This window comes from Aplidium turbinatum, chromosome 16 (genome assembly GCF_918807975.1).
Source record: "Aplidium turbinatum chromosome 16, kaAplTurb1.1, whole genome shotgun sequence".
NCBI classification, from domain to species: domain Eukaryota; kingdom Metazoa; phylum Chordata; class Ascidiacea; order Aplousobranchia; family Polyclinidae; genus Aplidium; species Aplidium turbinatum.
In genome coordinates this window covers 1,205,009-1,218,115 of record NC_137487.1, presented here as the reverse complement: position 1 = coordinate 1,218,115, position 13,107 = coordinate 1,205,009, and positions in this window count along the sequence as shown.

Genomic DNA, 13,107 nt, shown 5'->3' with positions numbered 1-13,107 from the left:
GTGTTGTTGCCAGGCAATTATTTCATCCACTAGGTGCCACTGAATGGAGAGCAGTCCTTAAAATGCGTTGCTCAAGCGCACACACGAGAGTCGAACCAGCGCCGCTTAATCTTGAAGCTTCTTCGTTCACAAAGTCATGCGCTAACCAGCTGAACTATCGGGCCTGAATTAAACTGAAACAATAGAAGAGAGAGAGAATGCTTGCCCTGCTACAAACTCCTGAAAATAATGAAGAAAAAAACGCCATATAGCAGCCGCTTTTAAGCTCCACTAAGTGGTATTTTTGCTTTACATGCATAACTATTTTATTGCGTTGATGTAGAATCTATGTGTGACAATGTAGTTTTCTCCTCAATAAGTTACTTGCAAGAGCGAGTTTTAGTTAGAATCATTAAAAAATGTATAGACGTAAAAATAAGCTAAAAAACATCACTCAGGGTGGAAAAATGGTCCCAAATTGTAACCTTTTGTAATTTAAACGTTTTTGTACGTAAAATTGCGAAACAGCTGAAGTTTTGCAAAACTACTGTGCACAATGCAACTATAAAATACCAAAATGAGAGCATTTTTAAAGACAGAAAAACGTCTGTCAGACCGAAAATTACTTGCAGCAAAGAAGACTGCATCTTGGATAGGATGGTTCCTTGCTCTCTAATGAGTTCTTATAAAAAATCCAGGCGAAGTGGATGGAAACTGGCACAGTAGTCAGTACCACAGTGATTTAATGCAGATGTCTGTGAAATTCAGTCTCCGGTCGTGCATGCCAGCCAGAAAACTACGTTTGACTCAGAATGAAGCAGTAGCGCACCCAGAAAAAAAACTTAGGGGGAGGCTAATTTAGAAATTTCGGCCTAGTGATTTGCGACAATAGTGACAGTGACAATAAGCCAATGCTCATCCCTTTGATCTATATTTAAAGGCACTCACGGCCCACAACTAACCGGTTGCAGATACATCTGGATTCGTTCTCTCAATCAGATTAGAAGTTGGCCTAGTAAACCCCATGCTAGGCTACTAGCAGCATCCTCATCCCTTCTATAGATTTCGACTTTTTTGTCATGTATGACAAAATAGAATTAGCTTTCCGTTTGTCAACAAAAATAAGAGCGATAACAACAACTAGCACGAAAACAGTTTGAAACAAAACACTAATTTTGTAAACAGTAAATTTGACGTGGACGTTTTTCCTACTAACAAAACATTCAAAGTAGTTCTTATTTTCAACTAAAGTCCCAGACTCTTTTGTCTCTTTGCTCTAATGTAGTATACAGTTATACTTGTCCGTGTGATTCGGCATTAACGTACGGTAGCCTACATCGGTATGTCCACCAGACATTTGACCACGAGAGAACGGGAGCATCTGAACTTTAGGGAGTTAAAGAAAAGTGCCACCAAAGACCATATCATGGAGTGTTCTTTTTGCACAGATCGAAAATTCTCTACTGACTCATTTCAAATTTTACGCAAAGGCAAATCCCAATTTGACACCAAAATCGAGGAAGCGCTATTAATCAAACGCTACAACCCAAATTTAAACAAACAATTATTTGCTGGAGGCGCATCCATTCTCCTCAACATTTGCGTGATGTAGCCTATCACGTTCCCTGTGGTGTAAAATTTTTTGTAGCTATTTTTGTAGTTGCCTTTTCCCAATGTAATTGTACCTTCAAGAAGTTAGAGAAGGTAGAAGTAGGGGATTGCTCACTCAAAAAGAAGGTGGACAACTGGAGGGTCATAGTGTTACTCAGTGGCGTAGCTAGGGAATGTGCCGCCCGGGGCGGATTCAGATTTTGCCGCTCCTTCAAGAAAAAACATGTGAAAATGAAATGAGTTTTTTTATCAGATTATAATCAAAATCAAAAATCGTAATTTGAAAGTGCCGCCCCCAGACGTGCCGACCAGAGCGGTCCGCCCTCCTAGGTTCGCCCCCGCGCCCCTCTAGCTACGCCACTAGTGTTACGACAAAATTTGATGCAACTATAGACCGGGAGCCCGCGACGTCCACCCTAGGTGAAAAAGTTACCAATTTCTATTCATACAGCGATGTCCGGTGGTATGTGGGTACTCATAATCTGGAAGTCTGCCGGGCCGCCTGTAGTGGGTGTGGGAATGGGGGGCATTTTTCATGGCCCAAAAAATGCGCTAGGTCAGCTGAAATAGTTACTGCTTGAAACTTAGTTGGTTGTAAAGTAAATTGTTTCTAGATGATTGTCTGGTATGTGGCAGACATTTTCGGTGGTGGGGGGGCTCTGACAGACAAGTTTTATACCCCCCAAAATTTGCGCTAGGTCAGCTGAAAAAGTTACCGGATAAAACCAACTGATTATTAATCTGTGAGTGTTAAGCTTCACAAAAATATATGTGACAGACAAATTTGATGGTGGGTGTCCCCTGACAGACGACCTAAAGTAGGCGACCCCCCTAACTGAGCTAGGTCAGCTGAAATAGTTACCGGATAAAACCAATTGAAAATTAATGTGTGAGTGTTAAGCTTCACAAAAATATATGTGACAGACAAATTTGGTGGTGGGTCTCCTCTGACAGACGACCTGAAGTAGGTGACCCCCCTAACTTGAGCTAGGTCAGCTGAAATAGTTACCGGATAAAACCAATTGAAAATTAATGTATGAGTGTTAAGCTTCACAAAAATGTATGTGACAGACAAATATGGTGGTGGGTGTCCCCTGACAGACGACCTGAAGTAGACCTAGGTAACCCTCAGTTTTGCGCTAAATCAATAACAGGAGTTACCGCAAAAAAACTTGAAGAAGTGTTTTGTTTTATGTGTGCACAACAGAAAATAAGTATTACGTATCACAGGCATTTTAACTACTAATGGAATACCGGAATAAAAATGATGCAAATTGAGCAATTACCCAATTTGGGTTAGGGTTAGTTAGATTTATAATAACAATCACTGTTAAGGGTAGCTTATTGATACTTGAAAAGTTTTTGTCTGAATTTTTCGCCAACACTGAACAGTCTAGCTCTAGCTTATATAAGAAAAAATGTTTGGCAATGGTGGTGAGTCATTGACTAAAAAAACAATTCCAAGTCAGATTCATCTTGCGAGTCGGAATCTCCGCTCCACTGTTCATCACAATTCTCAATGTCATCCTCATCATTTCTTTCCTCGGATTTACTAAATAGCTCAGATGGTATAGCTGCGCCTTCAAATCAGTCTGGAATGATAACTTCATTTGTTTTCGACCAGCCATAATAGTGACATTTGTTCGTTTTCTTGGACAATTCTGTGATTGCGTAATTGTTTCGCGGCATGCCGGCATCTTCGGCTTGTTCTAAGCCTGCAAGATATGTTAACTCTGTTACAGAAGCAGGTCTCTGTGTAACTGTGACACAACATCTTTTTATGGCACTTTTCGAGTTCCGAAAGCCAATTATTCTTATTACAGTACCTGCGACGCAGCGTCCCTATTCGCAGTTTGCTCTCTGCCGACTGCCGTCGACTGCCGTCCTAGAGTAATCCTTTTTGGTACGCCTAAATGAGAAAGCACCATTATCTAATATAGCCCTCAGTTTCGGATACGCGTTTTTTAGTTTGTTGTAGAACAACGATCCCCATCTTGCATAATTTAGACAATTCAGAGCGAAATATATTTCTAGAAGTATTGGTACAATAACCATGTAACCACTTATGTCGTTCATCCTGACACATCTCTGCACTTCTCGATAGAGTCGGTTTATTAAGAATACGTATAGTGTCCAGAACTGACAGGTTTCACCAAACACTCCATTCATGGACCTGTTAAAGCATTCTTCATACTTTTCCCGATGTTCGGTGACGACTGGATTGGCCAAGCATACTTCTGCTTTATCAGGGTCAGTTGGAATAGTGGACATGACTTGCTAGGAGTTGTCAATCTCATCTGCATCTAAAGTTGTCAAAAATCGATCGTATAGCTTTCTTTCCATGACCTTGGCTGAAATTTCGTGCACACGAGTACAGTACACCTGCTGTAAAATTTCCTATAATGAACCCTTGTAATAATCCCTTGGCAATGATTTTTGAGTCCGACAATATGGACTCTATTCCGCAATCATTTATGAAGGTTCCTTCTGCTCCGAAAAATGCAAGATCCATGTGGAAATTCCCAAGCATAATGAGGAGATTGTCAAAAAGAGGGGCTTCAATGGCTTAAATGGAGTAGGCTTTTTGTGCAACCAGGGGTGTGCAACAGCTACGTCATACGTCACCACGGCATATTGTTGGTGAGTTTCAGTTGCAACCTTCATCGTTCTAGCCAGTGTTTCTTAAACAACGTTAGTGTTGGTTGGTAATCTTGTCATTGGGTCCATGTAACATATTCACTGTAGCGGTAGACAATCCACTCTGTTCCCTGTTATTGCTCATGAAATCAGCATAGAGTGGAGTTGCAAAATCTCTACTTTTACTGAACCAATACATATCTAGCGGCTTCATTTTGCATGTCAAGATGGACTCTTTATCCATTATTTCCTGAATATGATCAGATGCTTCTCTCACGGAACGTGATTCTTACTTTCTTCCTGTCCTAAAGCGGAGTATGCAAATTCCGGCTCTAAACTTTTCACATCATTGTAGTTAATTGTGTGGCCTTCCCTGTTAGGTATCTGCAAAGTTAACTTGGAACCTGTCATTGCTCCTAAACCAAGTATTGTGTGCTTCCATGGCTTTACATGACCTCGACTGACGTTATACACAGCATCTGAGTACATTGATTCTACTTTTCTTTCCATTGTGTCTGTGTGAGAATCACTAAATTTAAATTTCAACCCGCATAATAGTGTGGTATAGAACAGTTGCAATCATTCGGTAAGTTTTGAGGCCATATCCTTCAAGCTCTCTATGATTGTTGGATTCGGGGTTTTGGTTTTGAGTAGCTCGTAAGTTCAATGTTTCACCTCGTAAGAGAAGTGCCACTGTTTGAAACTGATCATCTTGATTGGCACTATTATAATCACCTATCAGAGCATGTTTTTTTTCTTGGGCGGAGAGAAGTGAGTTGTAAATAAAATTGCCTACTTATTGTTAGTGCTTTACCAAACTTATGAGAAATTTTCCTCACAAGGCTCTGTGTGGTGCTAGACCATAGCTCAACATCATTTCCTCCATTTACCAAATACTCATCTTTGTATAGATTAAACAATATTGAAAATAGCATTGGCCTTTGCTTTTGCATCTCTTCCTCAACAAATTCGCATGTTGTTAGGAAAGGAAGGTTGTGAGTTTGGCGAGATGAAATATTCCAGTTTGTGGTGGTTTGGGGATTGCTTTTAGTCTCACTATCAAAATGAACCAGGCAAGACTTGTGATACTCTGCTTCTTTGGCAATTAAGTCCACACCACTACGAATTAGTGATTTAATCCTTTCGTTTTTAGAAAACACTGCTCTTGGCAAGTGGTTCGCATCCATCCATCGTTGACACCTTAACGGTATTTTCTTCTTTGTTTTTGTATTTCTTTCGCTTACAACAGCAAAATATGCAGGATTATTTCAATAAACCTATTTTGTCCGACTTAGGGAGCGAGCTTTTGCATCTTTTTCAACTTTAGCAGAAGATAAAGCAACTGCCTTAGGTTGAAATGTTCTTTTAACTGCTGTACAGGTAAACTTTTTGTGACATGACTGATGATAGACACCTGTGGGTAACGCAGAGGAACTTGTCTGAATGATTTTACGTGTGGTGACAGAAAAGCAATTGGATGATAATAATTGTAGTCGAATGCTTGCAATGTTTTTCCATGAAGTCCAGATTGTTATATTCACAACTTTACATTTTGCATCGTCTGAAGTCGTGCTGCAGTAAATAAAACATAGTTGATGTTGTTCTGCAGGTCTTTCGTAGTTGACCTGGAAAAAAAAAATGTGTGAGCCTAAAGAGTTAGACGTATGTCAACGTAAAGTTAAATTAGCAACATGTTGGTTACTAATCTATAGTTTTGCGTTGCCAATCGCGATATAACTGTATACGAGTTAATCTCAAATCAAGCGCTTTCACGTCGCGTACGAAATACCATCCTTTATCGTGATAGTTCCTATACGGTACCTTAGTCGCATCCTCATCGGTTGGCGGAGTTACGATGATGGTAGGCAACTGATCAATGACACACGCCTCCATTTGGTGGTTGTCTGCAAAATATCACTCCAAAATTCGGACACTCTTTTGAAGTCTGTCCAAGTTACTGCTGCTTTTCCAACATGCTTGTTACAAAAAATCTTGCAAATCTTTTGAGTAACTCTTAGAATTATGGGTAAATGAAACCTTGGTGTGATAGGCGAAACATTGCTGGCTTAAAAATAATAAAGTAGCCAAGCCACCTGTTAACTCTTCTAAAGTTAGGAGTACGTATTGCAGACATCACCAGACATAAATCAAAACTATACAAATAGTTGCAGTATTGGCTAATAACGTACACTAATTAGCCTACTCCCAGACAGCAAATCAACTTTTTTTTTTGTCATTGATTCAACGTCTGCAGACGTTGAATGGATGTAAAAAACGGTTGATTTGCTGTCAATGTTTTCTTCGAAAGGATGCTTTTTACACTGTTTTTGTATCATATTCTTCAACTTAGCCTACTAATGTTTACCCATACTCGTTAGATCGCTGATTTGTTGCGTAGCTTAAACTGAATTGTCACTAACTGCCTCTTTGAAAAGTCTTGTTCATGGAATAACGGTTTGGAGCTGGAGGAATAAAAAACGTAGAGTACATGATTATTTATTATTGTGATGTCATATAGTAGCTTATTGTAGGGAGTTTCGAAAAAAGTGTTATCACATAGCTAAATGGTTAGGGTATAGTTAGATGATCAAGCGCTTTAAGGAGTGAATTGTTAGTAATGTGTCGTTGCCCACTGTGACACAAAAGCAAATGATCCCTTTCAAACTAATTTAACAGCTTGCACTAGGGCTGTAAAATTCCAATCACCAAACTCGCTAAAAGTAAGACAACCGGATTTTTCTATCTCAGACAGCAAATCAACCCTTTTTTAAATTGATTCAACGTCTGCAGACGTTAAACCAATGTAGAAAACGGTTGATTTACTAGCTGAGATTGTAGTGAGCCAAGCAGATGCAAAAACGCTTGATATAGTTCCTTGCACTGAAACTATTTTTATTTGTGTGGACAAATGAAGTAGATAAATCACCTTCTGTTACTTAGTATACCATACTTCAAAAGCACAGCTAACAAATCCCTCCTATCAAATGACTTAGTGCAAACCTGGGGGTTAGGCTACCTAGGCCTATTTCAGGTCGTCTGTCAAGGGACACCCACCACCATATTTGTCTGTCACATACATTTTTGTGAAGCTTGACACTCATACATTTATTTTCAATTGGTTTTATCCGGTAACTATTTCAGCTGACCTAGCTCAAGTTAGGGGGGTCACCTACTTTAGGTCGTCTGTCAGGGGACACCCACCACCATATTTGTCTGTCACATACATTTTTGTGAAGCTTAACACTCATACATTAATTTTCAATTGGTTTTATCCGGTAACTATTTCAGCTGACCTAGCTCAGTTAGGGGGGTCGCCTACTTTAGGTCGTCTGTCAGGGGACACCCACCATCAAATTTGTCTGTCACATATATTTTTGTGAAGCTTAACACTCACAGATTAATAATCAGTTGGTTTTATCCGGTAACTTTTTCAGCTGACCTAGCGCAAATTTTGGGGGGTATAAAACTTGTCTGTCAGAGCCCCCCCACCACCGAAAATGTCTGCCACATACCAGACAATCATCTAGAAACAATTTACTTTACAACCAACTAAGTTTCAAGCAGTAACTATTTCAGCTGACCTAGCGCATTTTTTGGGCCATGAAAAATGCCCCCCATTCCCACACCCACCACCGGCGGCCCGGCAGACTTCCAGATTATGAGTACCCACATACCACCGGACATCGCTGTATGAATAGAAATTGGTAACTTTTTCACCTAGGGTGGACGTCGCGGGCTCCCGGTCTACTACAGCTTGAGGTCTACCGCCATATGTCGCACACCCAAGTGCAGCGTGTAGATGACCTGTCTACGAGTGTACAAAGTGTGTAACCTATACTGCAGGCTATTTTTAAAATAAATGTATAAAAATACGTGATGTCATGTTTATTAATACTAGCCTATTTATCACAATAATGCAGCGGTAAACTTGACGCTACAGTGGTGACGATAGCATATAGGTAACCTCACACTACTGCAGTAAGGTTCTGCTGATGTTGTAGCACCCAATATTTCAAGAAAAATATAGCATTTCATTTGTTGTGAATGAATTCACGTCAACCAAAGAAAACTTTTGGAGTTCGGCCCATTGAAATTCTTAGTGACCCTGCAGCTGTCCATATCGCAAGAAAAATCAGTAAAGTGAGTCGTTCCGGTATTCCACTGTCCCTACAAAAAGTTTAAATTTATTTTATTTTTATAAATATTTTTAGAATCCTGATGAGGGCTTAAGTTAAGCCGAAAACGTTCGACTGTTAAAACTACTTGTAAATATGTATAATATATCTTGATATAATGCTCAGCCCTGTTGTAACTAATGTTGTGTCTTATTCTTATCTAACCTGTAAGCAAAATGTACAGATGGGAACATACAAAAAGTTCATTTTTGAAGGCGGGTTTGGGGGGGCTTGATCCCCCTTAGCCCCATGCTGGGTGCGCTACAGGAATGAAGACGAAACATCTGGACCTTGACAAGAAACAAGCTAGCTGGAACATACAGATGTGGTAAAAGGTACTTTTTTCTGATGAATATTGTGTAGGTCTACCACAGTTTGTTTTTCAAAAATATCGATTTGGAAGTCTGTTGGAGCACACTACAAAGAAAAGTACACTACCTAATTGCAAAACACCTCCCTAGCTAAATGATTGGGGAGCAATGTTTTCCATGGGGATAGCTGGACTTTTTTTTATCGCCAAAGAAGCACCAGGAATGGTAAAAAATATATCAATTTGTTGAGGAGCAAGCTTGAACTTTATATGAAAGTCCACAACTGCAAGATTTTCTTGAATTATGGCGATGTATACTATCGAAGCAAAGTGGTAAAAAAATCTTGGGGCAAAATGTATCCAAATGTTGGAGTGGCCACAGATAGCTAACAGTTCGGATTTGCATCCGATAGAAAACTTACGAAACTTTATCAAAACGAAAGGTTCAAGAAAGCATCCCTAAGCCTTGAAGCTCTTCAAACAGCAATAAAAAAAGTTTGGGAAAGTGAAATCACTTCAAATTATTGCTGCTAACATATTGACAGCATACAATGTCGCCTGCAACACGTGATCAAAAACGAGGGCGGTCACACAAAATATTAATAAATGTAAACCTTTTTCAATTCTACGTAAGCTTGTTGTGTTTTTATGTAGGCTACTCTAAGTAACTAACAAACCAACAACAAAAATTATGGGGTGAAATAAAAGTTATGGTGGTTTACACACAGAATTATTGAAAAACGCAAAGTGTCCTTAAATTTTTGTCACAGACTGTAAGTAAGATACTTCTGATGCTTCACTTCTCTCTACAATAAGTGTTGAAGCTGAACAGAAACAATACCTCTCTCAATATGACACATATAGGTCTTCCAATCATAACTTTTATCACCAGACGGTACGTAGCCTCATCCTTGGAAAAATACTACCGTACTGTAAAATTTTTAGCTCAATTTGGCTTATAGTCCGTATAGGCTTAAGCTACTTGTGGCGTATAACAATGCAAAAACCTCAAATTTTCAGATGAAAAGTGGAAGAAATTTTTGAGATGGAATGGAAATGAAATAGAAGAAAATCTCAAGACGGAAGATGAACAAGACATCTTCCATTCGATTACATCCCATACCCTGTTTAAAAGACAAATCATAAGCACTTCGCCAATGACCATGAAAGTTGCGAGAATTGCAAAAAACATAAATTTTTACAACAAAAAAGTCAATTTTTGTTGTAGATTTATGAAGTTAGAATGATGGACAATTCTGCAATACAGTATTTTGTTTGAAAAAAGTTTTATTGCATTCTGGGTGAAACACCTTTTGGCGACTGTCGTTTGTATGTTGACAAATTACTCCACATGCAAGGCTACAGATTGTACATTTCAAGGTGCCTTCACTGTGCTTTATGAATATTATAATGCGGTTTGTTTAGACGAATCACTGCTCAACAGATTCTCCATTTTGATAGAAAAGGTAAATCCTGGCTTTTGTTAAATTAACAAAGTTAAACTTTATCTTGCTCTTATTCATGCTAACAATTATACTGTTAGCACCCGGCTACCAACACATTTTGTTCAGCAGATTTTTTTTTCTATACGTGGCCAATGCGCAATCGATACAGGCGACCAGCATGCATTCCATCACAATGTGCTTGACTATTTTTAGAATTTAGTTTTTCGAGTAAACACTTTTTTTAGGCATTTTTTCACATTCCACTCTTGCATCTGTTCAAGCCTCTTATTCGCGATATTGCGTAATGTTTAAAATATTGCTCTGCCCTTTGTTGTTTTCAAGCACGAGAGTTGAAGCGAGCGATACTTTTGTGACGTTGAAAGTGCAGAGATAACTTTGAATGAAAGTTGCAAAAACAACGTCTATCAAAAGCAAAGTCTGAAGTAAATACATTACAATAGAGCAGCTGTGACGTAACCGGTCCCAGCCCGGGGCTGGTCATCTCGCTTCGTTGCACTTGTGCGCATTCTTTAAACGTTCTGGCATAAGATGTGTTTCCCTGCCGGTATTCTTATAAAAGTATGAAAAGATTTCAACATTTCAGATTTTTGTAAGAAAAGTAATTGAAAAAAATTAAAAAATAGAAAAAAAGCTTAATCATTATGATGTAAGAACCTTACAAAATTTCGATAGACAAGATTTTACAACCCAAGCTGTTCACAACATGATAGCTTTGTTTAGGCTTTCTTTAGTACTTTTGTTTCATAACTAGCTCATTTGGACAAATAGTTTCTACTTGCATTGGAAAACAAACAAAAAAATGCAACTGAAATACAAGAAGTCTGCTTTTGGACGAAATGTAAGAAGCCGTTGTGGCAAGTCGAATATTTAAAGCGAACTGTTTTTGTGTGCTAGACAAGCGCTCTGTGTACAGTAGGCTAATTAGCACAGATTGCAGTCAAACTAACCCTGTCTTGAATTACCTTAAATTGAGCAATTATGCTAATATGTGTTGGTTTAGTGTTAAACTGGTACTGGTATCTGATTTGAGGCAAAGTATTCGAAATTCCTTTATTGATATTTCATTACGAGACAGCAGGCTGAGGGTGAAGCGATACCTCAATATAATTGAGGAAATCACACCGCAAATAAATCAGAAGCGTGAAATATTGAAGTGCAGCCAATCAAGCTCAAAGGGAAAGAGTGGTAGCAAAGTATAAACAAGTATTGATGTTCTGGAGTTGTTGGCTAGCAGACTCATTACTGGCAGAGAAAAGGTTTATGAAAAAGGAGTGAACAAGTGCAAAAACTATGCGATTAACTAAATTTTTATTTCATTAGAAATGATGCTGACTTGACCAGCTCCAACGTATTCAATTCAACGGCTGCAGTTCACCAACCTTTGATATCATCGGAAATGAAAGTTTATTTTATCTTTCGACACTGAAGATTCTATTACGATTCAGTGAAAACCGCACAAGTTGTTTTTCAATGAAAATAAAAGAACGCAATGATTTAAGCGAGCAATGGCTGTAGAGGCTGACGACGTTTAGTCATCACCATCGTCATCACTTTCAGGTTGTGGTAGCCCACTGCTGAGCAAAGGCCTTCCCATTTTCTACCTATTCCAGTCGATCGTGTGTTTTTATGTAGGCCTACCAGTTTGTTGTTCTACATTCTTTGTCAATCTTGTCTCTCCATCACATTTTTGGCTTTCTTCGTTTGCGTTTGTTAATGTAGGGGAAGACGAGGCAAAGCGAGACGCGGGGCAAAGCGGGACATCGCGATTTCTCACGTTTTGTATTCTTTGGCTCCCTCTAACCGGAAGCACTAGTTAGGCAACTATAAACTGTATTTGCTGTGAAAAAATGGCGACTGGCAGAGCACAACGCGTGTCGTGAGGAAGCAAAATGTGTTTTGGCATGGTTTGTTATAAGAAAGAGATGGAAAAGTAGCTACCACATTCGTTAGCATAAGCGAATTTGTTGGTAGCTTTGTTTTTATCTTAGACATTGAGACAGTGTTTGTTGGTAACAAAAGCAACTTTTACCTAAAACTTTATAGGTTTCAGCAGAGATGTTATTTTCTAAAGGCTATAGTTTGGGGCAAAGCGGGACAGCTGTATTAGGGCAAAGTGGGACAGTGCATTAGGGCAATATGAGACTCTAAAAGTCTAGATTGTATCTGTGGTTCTTCTGTTGATTGAATTTTTGTTTATAACTCTTTTAACCTTCAAGATTGTAAAATATTTATCAATATTTATTTATATTGTACCTGTAGGCCTACACAATTTAATTCTGACAATGGTTCGTCGCTATAAGTGAAAAACTGAAATAGGTAAATGGACGGATAGGCTATCAATATTAAGAATGCAATAGAAGATGTGAAAAGCAAGAAGTTGTCTTTGAGAGAAGCGGCTAAACAGTACCAAATCATGCGAAAATGAAGTGTCCCGCTTTGCCCCACGGCTGGGGCAAAGCGGGACATTTAAAAAAACAATCTTTTTTGATTTGTACTATAACAGTAGAAAGATTCCGCTTGATCTTCGAACCAAATATGCTGACCAACTAAGGCTTTCGATTAAAAAAGAAATTAACTAAATCCAACCGTCACTGTTGCTGAAATTGCGTTTTTACGAAAAGTGTCCCGCTTTGCCCCGTCTTCCCCTATTAGTCCGTCTGCTGTCCTGATGTCTTGCTATATGACCTGCCCATGACCATTTTAGTTTTTTGATAGTTATCACAATATCCCGTAATTTTCATTGATTTCGAATCCATCCAGCATTGTTTTTTGTCTCGCCATGTTAAACCCGTCATAATTCGTTCATGTATTCTTTGCATTGATCTCATAGTTTAAGAGTTAACTTTTTTGTAATGTTCCAAGTTTTTGTGCCATATGTAACAGCTGGAAAGATGCATTGGTCGTAGACGCGGTTTTGTAGTTCAGTTCA